The sequence below is a fragment of the Pleurodeles waltl genome, chromosome 1_2 (genome assembly GCF_031143425.1).
Source record: "Pleurodeles waltl isolate 20211129_DDA chromosome 1_2, aPleWal1.hap1.20221129, whole genome shotgun sequence".
Lineage (NCBI taxonomy): Eukaryota > Metazoa > Chordata > Amphibia > Caudata > Salamandridae > Pleurodeles > Pleurodeles waltl.
The window spans coordinates 570,705,917-570,723,259 of record NC_090437.1 but is presented as its reverse complement, the minus strand read 5'-3'; positions in this window follow the sequence as shown (position 1 = coordinate 570,723,259).

Genomic DNA, 17,343 nt, shown 5'->3' with positions numbered 1-17,343 from the left:
TCTATTTATTACTTAGATTAGATTCGTTTTTGGATAAGAACAAGGTTTTCATAGACAAAACATGTAAAATAGGAGGTAAAATTCATAGGCATTTATTTATATATGCATTTATACATGTTTTTGCAATTAGGCGTAATGATGGATGTTGTAAATATTATATGTTTAACTATCAGTATTTTTGTTACTTTGTTGCTTTAAGAAATACACTTGTATTTAAATGGGGCAAAAATGGCGGCCCACACAGGTTGAGAAAGGCGGAGACGCCGAAACGCGTTCCTGTTTGTTTGTATTAAACCTTAGATCTGCACATTCACGGAGTGCCGGTTGCCTTATTAAAAAATAAGGTTGTGTTTGTATGTCAGACGTGGTGGCGCGCGTCTTATCCAGGCACCATTGGCGATTAGGAGCGGCAAGGGAATTGCCGAAGTTAAGTGTTTCATATGTATATATATATGTATATATATATATGTATATGTATGTATATATATGTATATGTATATATATATATATATATATATATATATATATATATATATATATATATATGTTGGGGTTTTTTCACTCAAAAAACCTAAGGTTACAGAGACGAAATAGTTAGGAAAGAGAATTTGCGGGAGAATAAATCAGCACCATTTCTCCTTTTTTGTGTGTAAAAGGCCGTTTTTTGGGAAACAGGCGCACTCACAAATTAGTGCCCTTGGCCTTGCGCTTTACAAAACTAAATCCTCACTATACATAATCTCTCCTACCAAACCACTCCCCCCTCCCCTACCCTACCCTCCCCCCTCCCTTCCCCCCTTGAACTTGCCGCTCATTAGTCCAGTCCTCCTTTTGTCCTGCTCCTGTTTAATCTGTCTAATACCTTAATAGTCAGTTGCTAGCGTCTTGAGCGTGCAAGTCTCCAGCCCCTAAAGCTCCATGTTATCTTCGTAGCCCTGCTACCGTCCACCCTCGTCCAATCTGCAATTGTCTTGTCATATTTTCTTCCCATCCGTTATCGTCTGTCATGCGCCCATTCTCTGTCTTCGCCTGCACCTGTTCTCCGCGACAAAACAAAAACTCCCCTCCCATGCACCCCTTTCCAATAGGGCCTGCAAGCTGACACCCTGAAAATGAAAACATCCCCCCGTTGCGAACCCCTTACAACTATGGGGGGTGGGAGAGGGGGGGGAACCTGCCGCTCACTACCACTGTGTCACCACAAAATGGTGACCGTTTAAAATGTCTGCCCACCTTTATAGGACAGCCCATGGTACCAAAATTGCTACCCCCATGAACCCCAAAAGGTGCCCAAAACGGCGCCAATGGGCTGAACCATCTCCCGCAAACTTCCCGGGGGGAGACTGCCGATATCGGCGCTCCCCCCCAAGACCACCTTGCGGGAGAATAAATCAGCACCATTACTCCTTTTTTGTGTGTAAAAGGCCGCTTTATTGGAAACAGGTGCACTCACAAATTACTGCCCTTTGCCTTGCGCCTTACAAAACTAAAGCCTCACTATACATAATCTCTCCTACCAAACCACTCCCTCCTCCCCTATCCTACCCTCCCCCTTTGAACTTGCCGCTCATTAGTCCAGTCCCCCTTTTGTCCTGCTCCTGTTTAATCTGTCTAATACCTTAATAGTCAGTTGCTAGCGTCTTGAGCGTGCAAGTCTCCAGCCCCTAAAGCTCCATGTTATCTTCGTAGCCCTGCTACCGTCCACCCTCGTCCAATCTGCAATTGTCTTGTCATATTTTCTTCCCATCCGTTAACGTCTGTCATGCGCCCATTCTCTGTCTTCGCCTGCACCTGTTCTGCGCGACAATACAAAAACTCCCCTCCCATGCTCCCCTTTCCAATAGGGCCTGCAAGCTGACACCCTGAAAATGAAAATATCCCCCCGTTGCGAACCCCTTACAACTATGGGGGGTGGGAGAGGGGGGGGGGGGAACCTGCCGCTCACTACCACTGTGTCACCACAAAATGGTGACCGTTTAAAATGTCTGCCCACCTTTATAGGACAGCCCATGGTACCAAAATTGCTACCCCCATGAACCCCAAAAGGTGCCCAAAACGGCGCCAATGGGCTGAACCATCTCCCGCAAACTTCCCGGGGGGAGACTGCCGATATCGGCGCTACCCCCCAAGACCACCTTGCGGGAGAATAAATCAGCACCATTACTCCTTTTTTGTGTGTAAAAGGCCGCTTTATTGGAAACAGGTGCACTCACAAATTACTGCCCTTTGCCTTGCGCCTTACAAAACTAAAGCCTCACTATACATAATCTCTCCTACCAAACCACTCCCTCCTCCCCTATCCTACCCTCCCTCCCTCCCCCTTTGAACTTGCCGCTCATTAGTCCAGTCCTCCTTTCGTCCTGCTCCTGTTTAATCTGTCTAATACCTTAATAGTCAGTTGCTAGCGTCTTGAGCGTGCAAGTCTCCAGCCCCTAAAGCTCCATGTTATCTTTGTAGCCCTGCTACCGTCCACCCTCGTCCAATCTGCAATTGTCTTGTCATATTTTCTTCCAATCAGTTATCGTCTGTCATGTGCCCGTTCTCTTTCTTCGCCACCAGAAAAGGAGAGGGCCCCCTGCAAGGGAACCCCCTCTTCTTTTCTGCCCCCCAATAGACGCCAGTGCGCCGCTCCCCGAGAGCGCCTATGATTCCTTAAATACGTATGCATCTCCTTATTGATCTTCGTCCTTGCCTTTTCAATTGCACCCGGTTTTCGAGCTCCCCTCCAAGTTCGCCGAAGGACAAAAGCCGTCCAAACTACATGACTACCCTGCCACTGTTGGCGCACGACACTCAAGTCCTTCTTCATTTGACGTAAAATATCCAGTCCCGTCCGCTTAACCAAGTTGTTTTCCCCTAGATGCACTAACAGTACATCCTGGCAAAAACCCCATCCTCTCAGCCTTTGCAGCGTCTCCAAAAACTCTGTCCAACACATACCCCTTTTTCCTTCCCACCTTACACGGTATCGTTCCCTGTCCAACCCTAAGTTGTCCCCTAGTGTAGTCGACCGCGCCTGTCTCCACGCCCATTTTACAAATGAATGTCCCACAACCCAGATGGATATAAACTGCACTGCTGGACCCGGAACGGAACCTGTAGCAAGAAAAGATATATGTTACTATTCCGTTACTATTCCGTTGTCGCAAGCCCTTGTCGCACATACCGCCTATATGCATTCAATCTCCATCTCCCCAACGCTAACACCGCTGCCCTCTGCCAATCCCGCAGGCCTGCCTCTGTCTCCATGCCGATTCTAAAGGAATGAGTTCCAAATTGCGAAGCCTCCAAGCCTATGGCCCTCAAGCATCCCCTCAAAACTGCAAGCAGCTGATACACTGAAACTGCGTCACCCTGCAAATGACAAAAACACCCACCCTTGTGCTTCCTCAATAACCCCTTCAGTCGCAGCGCCTATTGTACTGGACAAATGTCCTTTGCAGGGTAAGCCTTCATGAACACCTGTCGTCCCGTACCACGTTGATCCATCTTTGACCGTCACAAGTACACTCCCACTCCCCGTGATGAAAGACACACCTCCTCCCACCTGATCCCTGCTGATACCCTGGAACCTAAAAGTTCTGATACCCTAAAAGCCCCAAAAAACATCCAGGACATAAGCGTCCGAAACAAAGCACATTCCACTTCCTCCGTACAAACGGTCTCCATCGCCAACATAAGCTTCTTCAATATACCCAACGTAATCGGCTGTTGTAGCTGAACTCTGGCCCCATGTTCCCTGGCCCAACCTTCCAAGATGCGTTGGCCCAACTCCCCCACCGACGGCACATAATCCCACAATAACTTGCCCATAAAAGCAATACCTGCCAATTTCCCTGCGATGGAAACCTTAGACAATCCGTTATCCACCATCCCCATGATGAAATTGACTACGTCCCCCACCCGGTCCTGCTCCAACCGCCGTCGCCGAGCCCCGACTCCAAAAATCCCACCAAGCCCGTACATACGTTTGCTGAGTGGAAGGTGCCCATGAATTCACAACCAATTGCAGAATCCTCTGTCTCCTACGTTCCAAAGCGCCACCGGCATAGTAGTTCTGCTCAAGGGCTCGTCTGCAAACAACCAATGGAACCTCTCCCACTGCGAACGAGATAACGCATCCGCAATGTCATTATTCACCCCCGGCACATGCCGCGCCCTGAAGTAGATATCACACCGTAAACATTCCAACACAAAAACGCAGAGCAGCTGCAACACCTGCGCTTCTCTAGCCGATTGCTGGCTAAGTTATCCACTCGAAACAGTACTCGTTTATGCATCAACCATTGGCCCCACACACACACCGCCACCACTAATGGAAACAACTCCAAAAAGGCAATGCTGCGCCCTCCTGCGCGCCATACAGCTGGTCACTCCTCCGCACAAAACTTGCCCTGCCAATAGATTCCAAAACCCAACGCCCCCGACGCATCCGAGAAAATCTGAACGTCCCACTCGCATAAAGGCCATGCCTGAATCGGGATCCCATTGAAGGATTCCAAGAAAACACACCACATCCTCAAATCCTCTTTCACCCTGGCGCTAAGCCGAACGTGGTGATGGGGCATGGTGTGGCCTGACAGTGACATACCGAGCCTCCTGCAGAAAGTGCGCCCCGCCCGCACAACCCGACATGTAAAATTGAGGTGCCCCAACAGGACTTGAATATCCTTTACTGTCACCTTCCGTTTTTGGAGCATGAACCGCACAGTCTCTAACATGGTCTGTTTCTTCTCCACGGGCAAGCGAGCCACCATATCCACGGTGTCCAGCTCGATGGGCAAAAAAGAAAGGGCGGAGCAGGGCCCCACTATCTTCTCAGGGGCCAGGGGCACACCCAGGTCCCCCATGATCAACTGAAAACTCTCCAGTGCCGCTCTACAGGACTCAGACTCATTCGGCCCTGCAAGGAAAAAATCATCTAAGTAATGAGTGATTGACCCATGACCAGTCACCTTCACAAAAATCCACTGCAAGAATGTGATGAAGCATTCGAACAAGGAGCAAGAAATAGAACAGCTCATGGGAAGCGCATTGTCTACATACCAACTGCCCTGAAATTGAATACCCAGCAATTCAAAATCCCTAGGGTGTACTGGCAGTAGTCTAAAAGCCGATTTGATATCTGTTTTTGCCATAAGGGTGCCCGGCCCCAAGGCTTCCACTAGTGCCATTGCCACGTCCACTGAGGCATACAACACCTTAGTAAGTTCCTCCGGAATGAAATCGTTAACCGAAGCCCCTTCTGGCCACGATAAGTGGTGTATCAAACGATACTGCCCTGGCTCCTTCTTGGGCACCACCCCAATAGGGGACACAATCAAATTCTCCAAAGGCCAATCCAAAAAAGGGCCTTCCATTCTCCCTTCCGCCACTTCTTTCTCCAGCTTGAGCCGCACAAGCTCCTCCTTCCCGTGAATGGAAAGCAAATTCTCCGCCCACCGTCGCTGCCGCGGTCCGCCGTATCCCAGTTCAAACCCCTCTGTGAAACCCCGCAACAAAACCTGCCCCTACCACACAAGGTCATATTGACCTACCCAAAACCTGATCTTGTCTACTTTAATTGCCGTAGTAGCCTTTTCCCAAACTACCCTGCCCTCTTGTCCTGGCCTGTCCTTGACTCCCTTGGTTATTGCCTCCAGATGACGCAGACTGCTGTCTGACTCTGTTGCCCTAGGAGCAGTTAGTAAGGGCATGTTTTCCCCCGCACTTGGAGCATTCATGCTTGAACTTACAATACTCTCTAGTGCACAACCCTTTATTAAAGTCCCAACATGCTCCAGTCTTGCGCACGGCCGCGCTCGCTGTGCCGGACCCCCCTTTCTCGCGTGTGTTGGTCCCCAAAGTGGCCCCACCCTGGGTCGGGCGATCCCGAAAGGGCCGATTTATAATCGGTAAGCCGCTAACCTTGCCAAACTTCGGCGGTCCCATTGTATGCTACCATAAATCTGTATCGATTTCGCCCCACTTTACATCCTCATCGGCCGCCATACGAGCTCTAAACTCCTCATCATATTGCACCCAAGCGTAACCACCGTAATTGAGGTACGCTTTTCGAATAACATCCTTATAGTTGAACAGGGCCACCGCCCGTTCCAGAAAACGCTTGCAATACACTCTGGGGAAAATGAGAAAAGCCGCCATCCAATTCTCGATGGCCACCGGGACCCTGGACCGCTTCGCCAACTCATACTCTTCCTCCTTAGATCCCTTCTTCGCTCGTACCTCCCTATACAACAATTTTAGCATCTCCACATATTCCCCCTTCCATATTTTTTCTTTGGTAGCCAACATAAGGTGGGCACCCAATGGCTTCGCCATCCCCATATACGGCAAATGCTTGTGCTTCCCACTGACCTTACCGGCCCCATACTCTTTACTGGCCTTACCTGCTTTCTCCTCCACAACTGTACTCACCTGATCCTTCACCGCATCTGTGCCCACCCCCACATCTGACACGTACACTCCTTTATACAATCGCTCCCCTACGCAACACGCACCCGTCTCCTTACCTACGGCCACCCCCATTTGGGTCAACACTTTTGTCATGTTACCTTTTTGCAACGACGTGGGCCACTCCGAAACCGTCCGCCCTGCAGCTCTCTTCTCACCCGAGGCCGTTGCTGGCACCTGCAATGACTGAAGAACAATGTTAGACTCCCCCCGCGGTCCACCATTCGTCCTCTTCCTCCCGTATCTCCCCTTCCTCCGCACTGTCATCCTCGTAGTCTAATATCTCATGTTCACTGGCATTCATACTGTCACTGGACACCAAAACCTCCCCAAACCGCGCCCTCTTGATGATGTCCTCCGCCTGTGCCACCGATGTGCGCGGTCACCGAGGGGCCGCCCGTGGCCCTCCCCACCGTACTGCGTGGCCAGGCCGTTTAACACTAATCACCGATCAACCGGTGGACGCAACAACCAATCAGATCCGGCGGCGCCATGCCAATGCCTTGGCCTGCACTGCCCTGCCGCTGTACTGAGGTTCCATCCAGCCAGCTGTACTGGGCCCTGCCTTCTCTTCCTCCCAGGATGCTGAGGCCGCCAACAGCCCGCCTGGGTCCCCGTCCTCGCTCCCGCTCCGTTCCCCCTGCAAAAGGCCCAGTCTGTCGGTGAGCATGGGTACATCACCTTGGACTCTCTCTCCTACTGTACCACTTACCTCTCCCCTCCCCACTACCCCTTCGCTGTCCGAACTGCTTGCACCCTTGGCCAACTCCTCCTCTAAACCCTTCCTCCTACCTGCATAAGTGTGACACGGCAGGTGCACCTTCAGCGTTATGCCATCCCCCTCTACCTTGATCTGCCTCATCACTCCACTCTAGAATGTGGCTCCATTCCTTACCCCCTACTGACCCTGCACCACTGCTGTCCTCCGAAGTCCCTACCTCCCAACCTATACTCTGAGCACTGTCCACCCTCGGGGTCCCCCACCCCTCCCTGGCCTTCCCGATCACAGCCTCTGCTTCAACATATGGGCCCCTGTCCACCTCCTCAATGCCGTCCCGCCCTCTCCCCATTGCGCTTTGTAGGCTCCCCTTGTCCCTTTTCTTCTGGGGAAGGGGAGTGCCTGTAACCGCCTCATGGTCCTGCAGGGGCCGGGCCTGGCTCATGGCCCGTGCTCCGCGTCCTGCCGAAGCCACGCCTGCTTGCCTGCCCAGGCCCGCCTCCTGCCTTTTGGCGCTATGATTTTGTTCAAGTTTGGTGGGCAGCCGTGCCCCTGAGAGGCGGGCCGCCGCCCGCGTGCCACCTGTAAAAGCGGGGCCGCCCCCGGCCGGCCCCCGGCTCCCCGCGCCTCTTGTGGGAAGGATGAGGTGCGGCCGCCACACACTCCTTCCCGCTTGTTGCTAGGCGGCCGCTTCGGAGCAACCTCCCGACCCCACCCCCGTCCCATCCTCCTCACCTGTGGCGTGGCCCGTCCTCGCTTCCCTCGGGTGGCGAACATGCCACGATGGCGGCCGCAACACCGCTCGCTGCCCGCTGAGCCGGGCGGGCCCGGTGCCCCACGCCATCCGCCAGCAAATCAGGGTGCCCTGCCGCCTGAAGGAGCTGCAGGGCCTGCTTCACCCAGGGATCCATACCGCTGCTTACTTCTGAACCCGCCTGCACCTCGTAAGCCATGTCATCGAGTTCTCCCTTTGGTCCTACACTCCTACCCGGCTATGTCCTGTAATATATATATATATGTTTTTATATATACCGCTAAACGCCAACCCTACACTGCTAAACTTCATCCACTAGAGATCCTGACTCAGCTAAATTACAACCGCCCGACCTGACTGGAAAAACCTGCCGCTCACCACCACTGTGTCACCACAAAATGGTGACCGTTTAAAATGTCTGCCCACCTTTATAGGACACCCATGCTACCAAAATTGCTACCCCCATGAAGCCCAAACGGCGCCCAAAACGGCGCCAATGGGCTGAACCATCTCCCACAAACTTCCCGGGGGGGAGACTGCCGATATAGGCAATCCCACCCAAGACCACCTTTAAAAAAACATAGAAATTCACTTACAAAACCAAAGGTTACAGGGAGGTTATAGTTAAGCTCACATTTTAAATGTATTAAAATTGAATGTTCTAAACCATGGAAATTCACCTGTTACAGTTAGAGTTATCTAAAGTAGCTGTAACTTATGCCCTAAGGTAACTGTAACTCTCACACCACCATGCACAGTTTTCTGCTAAACAATTTTACTGCAAATGTTACATTGATATTATCAATGAGTTAAAGCCCTGGGGAGGTGGCGGTCCCCGGGACATTGGGTGGGGCCAAACACCCTCCTGCATCGCACATGTTTAAACCCCTGGGGAGGTGGCGGTCTCTGGGGCAGCAGGCGGGGCTGGGCAGACCCCCCATTGCATTTATTTGAAGCCCCATGGAGCTGGCAGTCCGTGGGGCAGCAGGGGGACCAGTTGGCCAGCCCCACATTCAAAATATGAATGCTCCTGGGACCTGGCCTACCTGAGGGCTGCAGTTAAGCAAGCAAGGGAGCCCGCACTTGTTTTAAAAAAAAATCTTCACTGGATCCGCAACTCAGCAGTGACTCGCATCAAAAAGTTTTCAAATATGTTTTTTTTGCTCTGGGAGTTCCATCTTGGACCCCTGCACCAGAGCTGAGGGGTCAGGGTGTCCTTACCATAGCCCCTTTTGTTTTTTTACATCTATTTTCTGGGACTCGGCTGAAGCTGAATTAGATTGAATTTGAAAGTCACCACAGTTTCTCAATCTGTATCTGCAGTTCCACAGCATTAGGTTGTATCGATACATTATCAAAGACTTGACGTTCACCCTGTCTGCTATCTTCTATAAACCAACACGGAGAAGTGTTGGGCAGCGCCACATTGCTCACCTTTTTGCCCCAAAATGGGGTGATATATTTTCCTGTGCCTGTAATCAAAGTATCAGGCTATGAGAAAACTCAGTATTCCTGTTTTTTAGGTTTTGTAAAGAAAGTGAGTCTCACCCACTAGTTGGCACTCATTTCTGGTGAAAATATTCCTGAATTGTTAGCAGAAACAGTTTGATCAAAAAATGAACAACTGCACCAGAACTTCACTCCAAAGATCTCATTAAAAGTGTTTGACATTTGATGCTTGGAAATGTTGACAATTACAACTTGTGTACCTAGAATGGCCTATAACTATATGAACCTAGTAATGCTGGGTACTTTTCCATGAATTTCTTTCTGATATGAGGGAGAGAAACCTGCTGAAATTTACTCCAGCTCAAAGCAGGTGGAAAGTGTCAGCAGGAGAGCTGGTGTGGAAAAAGGGGTATTATAGTGGGATGAAGGCTTCAACTGGTCTGTTGGGAGTCTGTTTCCTTTTGCTCCAACAGGTGTGGAGTGGAGTCTGTGTTGTGCTGCTGCCCACTATCCTGGCTCCTGACGAATGTAAAACAAGGCTTAGAGGGGGAAGGCATGGCCTCGGCCACCCTCGCTATCTCTGTAGACAGCTGGCATGAGTTTAAATAAGCCTTTCTTCCAGACCAACTACTGTTTAGGCACTGATTTAAAGACTCCAAACTCTGCAAATCCCTCTTGTGGGACTTGAACCATGGAAAACATATCAAAAATAAAAACTTGAGCCAATCTGATAAAGTTGCACTTTCCTCATCCATACCATATGCCAGTCTCCAATTGGAACTTGTTCATAGGTGCACAGAATCTTAAGAGTGCACACAACAGGTGTGAAGATGTGAAACTTTCTTCAGCTCCTTCCTACAACCTTTGCTTGCTGAAGAAGGATGAGCCTCATTTATTTGAACCTGGAGGACCACTAGAGGGACACCACCAAGAGTTTATGACATAAGGGCATTAAGTGTCAGCAGCCAGAAGTGTATTTTTTCCTTACTCAGCATTTTCTTGCTAGCTTACAACTCTAATATGTCTTACATACTGTCCTGGCCCCGTGATATAACTCTGTTATAAAACATTTGCCCAGAGATTTTCGTTTTTGATTTGTATTTTTGTATCATTGATAATCCAGGTTGAATTGCTTCTAGATGACATTTCTAAAAATGGCAGATGTGTTGCAGTGATGATGTAATATTTCAGGAGAGGCCTATATACTTCATTTTGGGGTCAAAACATAGGCGTTGGGGGTCAAGTAGTCTTATAGAGACGGAAAATAACTCCTCAGAGCAACCCTTTTGACAGAAGAGAAGCTGAGATGCTGCAGAAATGCAGCAATACGAAGTTCACAAAAGATTGAAACAGATGAGTGAAGAGGATCACTTATTTTATACTTGTAACAACAAGTGTAGCAAGGCTTATATAATGGAGAAAAGTCTGGAAAATGTATAAAAAAATATCAGAAATCAGTGAATCACAACAAGGGTCCGAGTCTTCTCAGAAAGTGACGACAACCAAACCCAATGCCCATCCACTTAGAAGATCAATGCCTACCCCTTATCCACCTTCAACAAATGATCAGAAAACAGAGGATCATCAATGTGTTGTGTGACCAAAGGGATTGGTGAAAGAACAAAGTGCAGAGTATGTGAGTCTCAAAGAGTAAACATGTTGTTGTGTAGTGCTTTAACTGCAAAAGAATGTTAAGAAGAATGTAGAAGGGGTTAAGAAGAATGTAGAAGGTTGGGGGGGGGTGGAATGCTGGGATGTGGAAGGAACTGGCAGTTGCCACTCTGTCTTCACCCTGTTGTGATGTGCATCTTGGAAGTAAAAGATTACATCAAAAGAAACTGCATACAGCGTGTTTTTTACTTAAATTGGCTACGAGTAGAGAAACTGCAGGATTACAGGGTGGAGTGCAAACGATCTTGGCATTTCTTCTCACTTGAAGATATTTGGTGTTGAGAGTTCTCAGAGGAGTGGCATTTGAAGAAGGATTTTGTGTCTCATCTGTCGTATATCAGTGAATGACAGTGGATCGTGATCGTTGACGTGAGCAAGTTTATTTTTCTATTTCTCTGTGTGAACAGTGCGCACATAGTCTCAAGACTCTGCGCGAGACACTCTTGTGCGTGTGTGACATGTGGCCCGTGACTTAGGATTGTTGACATTTCTTTTTTCATCCTGCTCACGTCCGACGTACTGTTGCTGTGGAAATGGACTCATCACGTTTGGTTACGTGTCTAATTACGCTAAATGTAATGTTGATGTACTGTTGTCCAGGAAACGGGCATATTGAGTCAATTCATCATGTCAACTTGCAAGCGTCTGCACTAGTTATTTGCGAGTCGCTCAGTATAAACATGTGATTCACACACCAATAAACGTTATATATGCGAGTTTCTGTTTCTTTATATTAATGATGATTCGCAAAACAGCAAAACTTGGATTTCCCTGCTAGTTAACATCTATATTTCAACTGACAATGTATTATGATCTTCTTCTTATCTACAGCTGGTATTTACATAGGCCCTCATTCCGACCCTGGCGGTTTCAAACCGCCAGGGTGGAGGGCAGAGGAAGCACCGGCAACAGGCTGGCGGTGCTTCCCGGGCCATTCTGACCGCGGCGGTAAAGCCGCGGTCAGAAAAGGGGAACCAGCAGTTTCCCTCCGGTTTTCCCCTGGCCCAGGGAATCCTTCATGGCGGCGCTGCTTGCAGCACCGCCATGGGGATTCCGACCCCCTTCCCACCAGCCTGTTCCTGGCGGTTTACACCGCCAGGAAGAGGCTGGCGGGAACGGGTGTCGTGGGGCCCCTGGGGGCCCCTGCACTGCCCATGCCACTGGCATGGGCAGTGCAGGGGCCCCCTAACAGGGCCCCACAAAGATTTTCAGTGTCTGCTTTGCAGACACTAAAAATCGCGACGGGTGCCACTGCACCCGTCGCACCCCTGCAAATCCGCCGGCTCCATTCGGAGCCGGCTTCCTCTTTGCAGGGGCTTTCCCACTGGGCCACTGGCATGGGCAGTGCAGGGGCCCCCTAACAGGGCCCCACAAAGATTTTCAGTGTCTGCTTTGCAGACACTAAAAATCGCGACGGGTGCCACTGCACCCGTCGCACCCCTGCAAATCCGCCGGCTCCATTCGGAGCCGGCTTCCTCTTTGCAGGGGCTTTCCCACTGGGCCGGCGGGAAAGTTGTAATGACCCCCGCGGTCATTTGACCGCGGTGCGGTCTTTTGGAGGTTTCCGCCCGGCGGGCGGTGCCCGCCGCCCGCCGGGGTCGGAATGACCCCCATAGTGTCTAATATTCACATTTGAAATTGCCATTACGCAACAATCAGTGATGCCTCCAGTCCCATTTTTAGCATCTCCTGGCTTACCTCCTATCGAATGGGAGCAATGGAAAGAGGATTTTGTAACATATTTAGATCGGATCGAAGGGGATATATTCACGCAGAAGAAGAAATGTGCCTTACATTCATTGGGAATGGAGGGTAGAAAAGTGTTAAAACATTTGCCACAAGTTTTGGTTGTAGGTGAGGGTGATGAATTAGGTGAATATGAAGCAGCTATGAAGGCATTGGATGCACGTTTTAAGAAAAAAAAATGTCATAATGGAGCGACATAAGTTTTATAGGAGACAGCAAATGCCAAATGAGTCAATAGAAAACTTTGTGAGTGATTTAAGGGTGTTGGCTTCCATGTGTGATTTTAAAACATTTGAAGATGAAGTAATTCACGATCAAGTGGTTGAAAAGTCAAATAATACTAGAATCCAAGAAAAACTATTGAAAGTGGATAATCTCACGTTGGAAAAGGCTATAAAAATTGCTAGCACCATTGAATCAACAACTAAATTTATGGAGCAAATGAGTATAAAAACTGAGGTACAAAGTGTACAATTGCAGTGTAATAGCAAACAAATGGATAAAAAGACAACATCATCTAGTGAGAATAGAAGAAAATCTATTGAATTTTATCGCTGTGGTAGCAAAAGACAGTTAGGAGATTCGCAATGGTGTCCGGCGTTAGATAAAAGCTGCAACAAATGCAAGAAAAAAGGTCCCTTCATCAAAGTATGCAAAGGCAATTGGGTTAAAGATCTAAAAAATGCCAAATCTGTGAATGCAGTATAGGAAGGTACAAGCAAATGTCTAAGTGACTCAGATGAAGACAGTGTGGTGTTTGTAGTGCAAGAAAAATAAGAAATAGGCTGCACTAAAGGAAAAGAGAATGTTTCTGTGGTTATGAAACCTTTGTGTTCCATTGCGATTAATGGGATTAAGTATGACATGATGGCAGACTCTGGTTCTTTGTTCACATTAATCAATGCTGATGAGTGGAGCAAGGTACAAAAGGGTGAATTAAGGAAATCTAAAGTTAAGCCAATAGCTTATGGGGGAAAATCTATTGATGTCATAGGTGAATTTGATGGTTGCCTGAATTTCAAAGGCAATCAAACGGTGTCAACACTTTGGCCCTCATTATGAACACAACGGTAAACACCACACCTCCGGCGATGGCGGTAACAACCGCCAACAGACGTGCGGTCTGAACCGCCAAATAATGAACCAACTGAAACACAGGCATCCTGAAAACCACTCACTGCCAGCAGAGGAGTGCCACCCACGACAACAGAGCTCGCCCACAGGCCGACGGAAAGGCCCTACCCGCTCATCAAATAATGAAGCACTAGACCATCATCAGTCTGGTGCGGGAACCACCGCCATGCAAAGCCAGGCGGAAACAAACCAAATATAAGGAAACACTCACCGCGGGCTCACGCAACATGCCGAAGCAGACATGGAGAGAGAGTTGCAGATCATGCCAGCCCTGCTCCTTGCCATATACCTCCACGACCGAGACCACCGATGAAGACGATGACGGTAAGTCCCCCAACCTAGTAAACAAGGGAAAAAAGGACACAGTTACATACCACCCTCTCCACCTACCCTGCAATTCTCCCACAACCCTTCACAGCAGCACAAACCATACATCCCCCAGCAAGAGGTACTTACCCGACACAAGGCAAATCCAACCTGCCCAAAGTACATACATGTGCCCCACACCCCCAAACAATGAAACAAGAGACCACGGATCCAGAGTGTGCCTCAAACAACACAGGTCACACATCAACCTTTATTGTGCTCACTGAGCAACAGAAGTGCATAGAAGGACAATGGCCAGTCCATAGTAAAAGAAGTCCGATGGGCCACAATGGCCCCAACTTGACTCCCACAAGTGCAATGGTACTCCACCTCCTTGGGACAACAATGGGGCATCCAGGCACCTCAGGTAACAGGGGCAGGGGGTGGTGGGGATTTAGGACTGGGAGGAGGGGCTTAGATTTCCGTTTGGAAGGTGGAGTGGGTTTAGGTTTAGTCACAGCAGCTGGTGGAGCGGACTTGGCCAGGGTGTGGCAGATGTTCCTGGGCCAGCACGGGATCTCTTCCTCACAGGGGAGGTAGCACGGGAATGGGAAGGGCAGACAGGGGCGGGCTGTGACGTGGGAGGAGTGGACGGGGCAAGGAGGTGAGCACATTTAGGGACGAGATGGGGTGGGCCAGTGGGTTCAAATAGGTCAATACAGGATAGGAAAAGTTTCTTAGGTGCAATTGGGGTGGAACTGGAGGAAGGCGTGGGAGTGGAGGTAGAGGGAGTGATCGTGACAGGTGTAGGTGTGCGTGACGTGGGTGCAGGTGACTGGACAGTATGCTGAGGTGTTGTGGATGTGTGATGGGTGGGTGTTCTGGTGCGTTTGAGTGTCTTGGGAGGAGGGGGGTGGACACAGTGGGACAAGACAGGCTGCCAGTGCAAATGGATGTTGTCTGGGTGTCTGCAAGTCTGGTGAGTGTGCTGCATGTGTCAACTGAAGTCGTTGTGGTGAGTGCAGGTGTGGTGTCTGGGGTGCATGAATGGATGTGTGCTATTGTGGTGACTGCAGGAATAGGGTCAGCAACATTGAATGAGGGTGCAGTGCCTGTGGGTGTGCATGTACAGGGGACAGACAGGGAGGCAGAAGAGGTGGACACACTGGGGGAAGTTTATGTTGGTGTGTGTGCATGTGTATGTTGCTTGTGTGTATGCTTGTGGTGGGAGGTGTGGTGCTTGCGTTTTGAAGTGTGCTTCTTGTGTGTTGACGTGTGTGCCTGCATGGCAGAATGTGTGCTTCGGATGGGTGAAGGGAGTGGGGTGCTGGAAGGGGTAGAGGTGGATGGGGGGATGGAATGAACAGGGACAATGGCTGCCATCAAAGAGGAGGCCAGAACCTGAAAAGATCTCTGTAGGCCAGACACGGCACCGTGAATGCCATCCAGATAGGCATTGGTCTTCTGCACCTCTGATGCTAGCCCCTGGATGGCATTGATAATGGTTGTCTGCCCTACAGAGATGGTTCACAGGAGGTCAATAGCCTCTTCCGTGAGGGCAGCAGGGCCGACTGGGGCAGGGGAGGAGGTGCCTGGGGCGAAGGAGAAGCCCACCCTTCTGGGTGAGCGGGCAAGGGCAACTCGGTGAGGAGCAACTGGGAGGGCGGTGATGGTATGGGTAGTGGCGGAAGATGACACAGTAGGGGTGGGCCCACTAGAGTCTACCACCACCAGGTAGCTCCCATAGGAGGAGTTATCGGTGTCACTACCTCCAGAGGTAGTTGCCTCCCCCATGGTAATCCTCTGGCCCTTCAACCCACTGGTCCCCTTGGTGTCGGATGACTCTGCCTCTGAAGATCTGTGTGCTGCTGCCCCCCCACTCGCCGGTGCCTCAGCTCCCTCGCAAGATGATGCTCATGTACACGGACAGCACAAGAGAACAGGGATGGGGAGACAAAACAGGAGAGACACTTGCAAATAGCTGAATGGAGGTATATAAGTGGTTCACACATACACCCACCCAGAAAATATTCCACCAGGCAGCACCTACCGCTATACACATGGCTATGCCCCTGACTAGTGGCCAGAACCCTGCTCTACAGCCATTCCCCACAGAACTTAACGACCTGACGTACTGGAGAATTGACATTTACAGCCCTACCCCCACGGGGCCATTATGTAGATGGACATCAGTCAGAATCCCTGCCACTAGACAGCATAAATACAAACGCACAGACACACATCCATCAAGGAGCCAAAATATGGAGTATGTACTCACCCCCTTGTGAGTGCTGTGCAGCCTTCAAGCGCCCATCCAGGTCTGGGTACTGCCAGGATGTGTTGCATAAGGGGGGTCAGTGCCCAACGGGCACCCCTTCCTCGTTGGGAGGACTTCCCCAGTTGGGCCTCACAGATTTTCCTCGCCCAGCGCCGCAGGTCCTCCCACCTCTTCTTGCAGTGGGTGCTCCGCCGGTTGTAGACACCCAGGGTCCGCACATCCTTGGTGATGGCATGCCAAAGTCTCCTTTTCTGGTGGGCGCTTACCTATAAGGAATACACAGAAAAAGTAACACTCAGGTCTGACAATGGGCAGTAATATACAGTTGGCTATACGTCCACTATGGACGGACATTTCAAACAGCCTAACAGCACACACACACGCAGCATGTCAGGAATCCTGGACTATACAGTGTCACACATGCACACATGTATGCAGCCATCAACCATCATTACACACATCCATGCCCCCAATCCTCCTACACACCTGTACCTCTGGCTGACCGTACAGCTTGGTGTACAGGGGCAGGACCCCGTCCACGAGCTTCTCCAATTCCTCGTTGATGAAGGCCGGGGCGCTTTCCCCTGTAACAAGTGCCATTTCCATGAACAGAGGCAGGACACAGCAGTGCACTCAGTGGAGTACCTGTATGCACGAGATCAGGGAGTCGAGTGAAGTTGGGGTGACGAGTTCGCGTACACACAGCGGCGGTGTGCACCGTCACTGCCGGTGGCGATCATGATACGCTAAGAATGCCCACTGACAATCATGTTAACCAATGAATTTGTGCACAGCGGTAAACACCACCTTATGCTATTATGTCAACGGCTAGCG